The sequence below is a fragment of the Manis javanica genome, chromosome 1 (assembly GCF_040802235.1).
Source record: "Manis javanica isolate MJ-LG chromosome 1, MJ_LKY, whole genome shotgun sequence".
NCBI lineage: Eukaryota > Metazoa > Chordata > Mammalia > Pholidota > Manidae > Manis > Manis javanica.
In genome coordinates this window covers 153,795,011-153,801,529 of record NC_133156.1, presented here as the reverse complement: position 1 = coordinate 153,801,529, position 6,519 = coordinate 153,795,011, and the positions used below count along the sequence as shown (strand labels likewise).

Here is a 6,519-nt window from a genome sequence, read left to right as displayed (position 1 = left end):
CCCTGTTTCCACATAAGGTCACATTCACATGTACTAGCATGTTAGGGCTTCAGTTTGCTCTGGGAGGACTCGTAACATCTCCCAACATTGATTATTATTAAGCTTTTCCAGTATGATAAGTAATAAATGGTGTCTCACAATTTCAATTGGCCTTTCTTTAATTAAGTTGATTTGGGTATTTTATTTCATTTTCTATGTTTTTTAGTTTGAAATGACTATAGATTGACAATTTCTCCAAAAGTAACACCTTAAAAGCTGCAGCACAACACCAAATCTGGGAGAGTGACACTGATACAGTGCTCTTAATAGTACTATGGATCCCACTTAGTTCAGACCAGTTTTTCTATGCACCCCTTAGTGTGTGCGGTGGGTGTAGGAAATCATTCTCTGCAATTTCATCCTGTGCATGGATCCCATGTCAAGATCTGTATAATCTCCACTACCGTCAAGGTACAGAAGCACAAAGAAAGAACTACTGTGTACAGAAGCACAGAGCACCACCCCCACTCCATCCCTGTTCCCCAGAAACCACTAATATACTCTTCATCTCTCTAGCTCTGATGTTTCAAGAATGCTATGTAATAGTATCATACAGCACATAACTTGTGGAGGTCAGCTTTTTTCATTCAACATAAAGAATGCCCTTATGATGTATAATACAGTTATGCATAATACATGCATCAGTCATTTGCCCTTTTTATTGCTGAGTAGTATTCCACATAATTTTTATAGTATTTGTCATTTATATCTTTTGTGTGAATTGCCTATTTAAAAAAGGTATCATCAGGAACCCTCCTACACTGCTGGTGGGAACGTAAACTAGTTCAACCATTGTGGAAAGCAATATGGAGGTTCCTCAAAAAACTAAAAATCAAAATACCATTTGACCTGGGAACTCCACTTCTAGGAATTTACCCAAAGAAAACAACCCAGATTCAAAAAGACATATGCAGCTCCACTGCACAGCCTCCATGCCTGGCGCCACGGTGGGAGGGCCAGGCCTGGGGAGTGGGTCCCTATCCAAGGCCGCCTGTAGGCGCTCGCTAGGACATCCAGTCATGGATAAAAATGAGCTGGTGCAGAAGGCCAAACTGGCAGAGAAGGCTGAGTGGTATGATGACATGGCAGCCTGCATGAAGTCTGTAGAAGTCTGTAACTGAGCAAGGAGCTGAATTATCCAATGAAGAGAGGAATCCTCTCTCAGTTGCTTATAAAAATGTTGTAGGAGCCCACTGGTCATCTTGGAGAGTCATCTCAAATATTGAGCAAAAGACAGAAGGTGCTGAGAAAAAACAGCAGATGGCTCGAGAATACAGAGAGAAAATTGAGACTGAGCTAAGATATATCTGCAATGATGTATTGTCTCTTTTGGAAAAGTTCCTGATCCCCAATGCTTCACAAGCAGAAAGCAAAGTCTTCTATTTGAAAATGAGAGGAGACTACTACCATTACTTGGCTGAGGCTGCTGCTGGTGATGACAAGAAAGGGATTGTGGATCAGTCACAACAAGCATACCAAGAAGCTTCTGAAATCAGCAAAAAGGAAATGCAGCCAACACATCCTAACAGATTGAGTCTAGCCCTTAACTTCTCTGTGTTCTATTATGAGATTCTGAACTCCCTGGAGAAAGCCTGCTCTCTTGCAAAGACAGCTTTTGATGAAGTCATTGCTGAACTTGACACATTAAGTGAAGAGTCATACAAAGACCGCACGCTAATAATGCAATTACTGAGAGACAACTTGACATTGTGGACATCAGACACCCAGGAGACAAAGCTGAAGCAGAAGGAGGGGAAAATTACCCAGTCTTCTAGCTTTTGTCTGCCTCATTCTAAAATATACACAGTAGACCATTTGTCATCCATGCTGTCCCACAAATAGTTTTTTGTTTACAATTCATGACAGGTTTGTGTTATTTTTTTTCTGTATTTCCCATGTGGTTTTTATGTGTAATATTAGGGGAGCAGAGCCAGTTAACATTTAAGGAGTTATCTGTTTTCATCTTGAGGTGGCCAATATGGGGATGTGGAATTTTTTATACAAGTTATAAATGTTTGGCATAGTGCTTCGGTACATTGTGGCTTCACAAGGGCCAGTGTTAAAACTGCTTCCATGTCTCAGCAAAGAAAAATGCCTACATACTGGTTTGTCCCAGCGGGGAATAAAAGGGATACTTGGTTCCAGTCACAGGTGCAGTTATTGTGGGTATTTAAAGTTTGGAGGACTTACAAGGCTTCAGTAGAAATGGATATTCCATGGATATTACATATTGAACCATGTATATCTGTGGAATACTCAGCGTCAGTGTGCACACCTTTGACTGCAGCTGCAGAAGGGTTCCTTTAGTTGTGACCCAGTTTACTCTGAATAAGGGCAGAAATAGTTCACATTCTATTATTTGTAAAGTTACCTGCTGTTTGCTTTCACTACTTTTGCTACACTCATTTTATTTGTGTTTAAATGTTTTAGGCAACCTAAGAACAAATGTACATGTAAAGATGCAGTAAAAATGAATTGCTGGATATCAGTTAACTTCATGTATATCAAGCGCAGCAACAAAAAATAAACTTTTTTAAGGTTTTTTGTGGCTTTTATGACTTTTTCTTTTGATACCTGCCTATCATGATTGTGCTGTATAAAAATAGTTAACAGGGAAATAACTTGAGAAAATGGCTAGCTTTGTTTAATGTCTTATGAAATTTTCATGAACAATCCAAGCATAATTGTTAGGAACATGTGTATTAAGTTCATGTAAGTGGAATAAAAGTTTTATGAATGGACTTTTCAACTAAAAAAAAATAAAAAGACATATACACCCCTATGTTTATTGCAGCACTATTTACAATAGCCAAGAAATGGAAGCAACCTAAGTGTCCATCGGTAGATGAATGGATAAAGAAGATGTGGTACATATACATAATGGAATACTATTCAGCTGTAAGAAAGAAACAAATCCTACCATTTGCAACAACATGGATGGAGCTGGAGGGTATTATGCTCAGTGAAATAAGTCAGGCAGAGAAAGACAAATACCAAATGATTTCCCTCATTTGTGGAGCATAACAATGAAGCAAAACTGAAGGAACAAAACAGCAGCAGACTCACAGACTCCAAGAAGGGACTAGCAGTTACCAAAGGGGAGGGTGGGGAAGGGCAGGTGGAGAGGGAGGGAGAAGGGGATTGTGGGGTATCATGACTGGTGCACATGGTGTGTGTGGGGTCACGGGGAAGACAGTGTAGCTCAGAGAAGACAAATAGGGACTTAGTGGCATCTTACTACACTGATGGACAGTGACTGCAATGGGGTATGGGGGGACTCAATAATAAGGGTGATAACCACATTGTTTTTCTTGTGAAACCTTCATAACAGTATATATCAATGATACCTTAGTAAAAAAATTAAAAATAAATAAAAAATAAAAAGATATCATCGTATTTTTTCTTATTGTCTTTGTCTTGCTTTATCATTTTTTTCCATAGGAGTTTTCATTACCATATCAAATTTATCAATCTTTTGATAAATTTGAAAGGACTCCCATTCAGAACTTAAAATGTGACAACCTCAAGTCTGTCTAGCATTATTCTATGTGTTTGAGGTATGAGGTAGGGATCCAGATACTCTGGGTCATAAATACTTATTTCTCATAGCTGGTGCAGAGCAAACATTTGGTCTAACCTCAGTGTACACACGTGTTTGGGTGCTTGCACAGCCAGGATACCTGTTTTGCAGGGATGTGATTTGTGAGCCTTAGCCTACTTATAGCATAAAACTCACTCAGCTTCTGAAAAAGTACATCCTGTGTGATATGGAAATCGCTCAGGATTCCAGATCTAGTTAAAAAACAGGAGTATAGGCAGGTGTAATTAGACTTTAGGCTAATACAAAAAATGTTAACATGTAAAATACAGGGTGTAGTATTTTCCAGATGATGCAAGTTTATGGGTTTCCAGCCAGCCAGATTCCCAAGCTCAATATATTTATCATCTGATTTTTTTTTTTTTTTTACAAAATGTCATCTTTCACCCAAAGACTAGCACTGCAAGTATAGTAAGTAGGATACAGGGTGCAGTCTCAGTACAGCTTTGTCACTGATGGGGATGGCAGGTTCCCAGTTTAGGGCTGTACTTCCTTCTTCAGACACGGTGTCCTGCCCTGCCATACTCCTCTTGCAGGGACCTGGCCTGGGGGTTGTGACCACTACTAGCTTCTGGGAAAGACAAATACAGCCAGTTGATTAGGCTCCAGTTCCCGTTTGGCTTTGGCAACAAGGTGTTAGTGATTACCCTCTATGTTGTTTTCTTGTTAGCTATCTAAGTTTTTTAAACCCAGGAAATACTTCTTTGTGGAAGCTGCTAATGCAAGTGAGTGCCAGTGACTGGGGGAGAAGCCATGAAGTGGTGTTGAGCCACATACCAACAATGATGCTGGCACCTCCACAAAGCATCTCTGATGACCTGCAGGGTCCCTGGGCCCCAGCTTTGGAAGGACACCCAGATCTCGTCTATGTGAATCCTCCCTCAGTGGACACACTTACTCTGGCATCCTGGTTGCTGTAGCCTGACAGTATCCCCGTGGCCTTGAAGTCTAGGAGTTGTGAGCGTACATCCTACCCCACAGCCTAATAGTCATCTGACGGGCACCGAGTCACTTAGTTTCCTCTGCCACAAAATGAGGCTAATGAAAGTGTGAAGCTTGCAGCTTTCTTGAGCAGATTAGATTGGATAATTTAGGTAACATGCTTAGCAGAGTGCCAGGTAATAAGTGTCAGGCTGCCATGGTTACTACTCCCAGTGTCTGGTGACTCCTACCCTCCTGAGGCCATCCCAGTAACTTGCAGGGAATAGCAGTCACGATTTCTGAGTTAACTCTCATCTCATCCTGAGCCCACACTACAGGATTAATATCCTCAAAGGCCAATTCATTTTCTTTCTTTGACTAGTGATTGAACCCACCACTTCAGAAGCATGTATTACTCAGAGCCTGCCTTGGGCAAAACTAGGAGAGAAAATGGACAATCTGAAAAAGCTCTTTCCTAATAAACTGATAATGCATGACAATGGCTTAATTTGTCTGCTTTCCCATACAACATATTTGCCATTTTAAAAAGTACCCTCAATGCCCTATCCTAAGGAAGTCATTAACAGTGGAAATCCTGTGTCCAAGGAAGGCCTTACGGGAAGGGGTGAGTAATGGGTTCCTTTCCTTGCCATTCCCATCAGATCAGATAGACAGCTTAACGGTATAGGGGACATTTGTTATTATCTGCCTAACCAGTTCCTCTTGTCCTTGTGAGGGACTAGGACTCATCTTTTCCTTTTGGGAACTACCCTTTCCTAACGTGGTGGGAAGACCAAGCTCAGAGTCCTCCTCTCCTCCCTGATCAGAACACCCCTTGACTAGGGACCAGACAAGTGATATGCTGGTGACCTGAGCAGAATACTTTACCATGTATCCATCTGAGCCCAGGAACACGGGGTTTGTCTCATTCTGGTCATGGGCATTAAGGACCAGGTAGGCCTGGGGAATCACCTTTGTGGCCAACTGTACAGTAAAGCAGAGATGACAGATGGAGTGAATGAGGGATACATTTGATGACATCTCTTGAGCATGTAGATGCAGAGATGTCTGGTCCAGGCAGTCACTGGCCATTTCATTCCCTGACACAATAACACCATCTCCACCAACATCCCCAGCCTACTTTTCTCCTTTGTTTAAGTGGGTATGAGAGATTCATATTATAGACAACTAAAGCATTTTTATTAAACCACTTGTGTACAATGGGTGTCTAGTTGATAATCTGGAGATTTATTAAATCCAAATATAATATTGGAAAATGAAATCCCAGCATTTCAGATTTTTTAAAAAAAACATTTAGATTTATTTATGGAAGTTTGAAAGGTTATGATGATAGGAAATTTAATGCAGTAATTAGGGACATGAATTTTAAAGGCAAGTTGCTGGGCTTCAAATTCTACTCCACTCCTTTCTGGCTGTGTGGTTTATATGCTCCCATGCCTCAGTTTCCTGGGCTGTGAAGTGAGGATAATAACAGTAACTCTTCATAGTGATGTGGCTCTTGTTATGGTTGCTTGTGCTTACTAAGGGCTCAATAAATGTCAGTCATTATTACTTTGAATTAACACCAACACCTGATTATTATGGAAAACTAAGTTATTCTGCATGCAATCTTGAGGTGGTCACACACTGCCTGTGTGATGTCATTATGAGATTCTAGACTCCAGAGGTCAGCTCCAGATAATTAATGGAATTATCAAATATAAGGGAACATTTTGCACTCTCTGTGCATAAAGTCATTACCTATTTTCAGCAAGTTTTCCATGTCCCTCCTGGTTTCCCAACAGTCAGTTTATCTCCATCCTAACTGAAGGTGATTAAAGAGAACTGCAGGCAATTTTTCAAACTCATCTTTGTTCCTTCCTGGATGGTGACATACACTGAATGCGAGCATCCTGGAAGAAATCTCATGCTTCACCTCTCTTTGGGCTCCACAGGAGCAG

The 6,519-nt window shown here is 40.8% G+C and overlaps 1 pseudogene; it reads left to right on the top strand.

Annotated features, from left to right (window-relative positions):
- Positions 1–1,058: 1,058 nt before the first annotated feature.
- On the top strand, positions 1,059–1,814 carry LOC108390926 (14-3-3 protein zeta/delta pseudogene; annotated as a pseudogene).
- Positions 1,815–6,519: the final 4,705 nt, after the last annotated feature.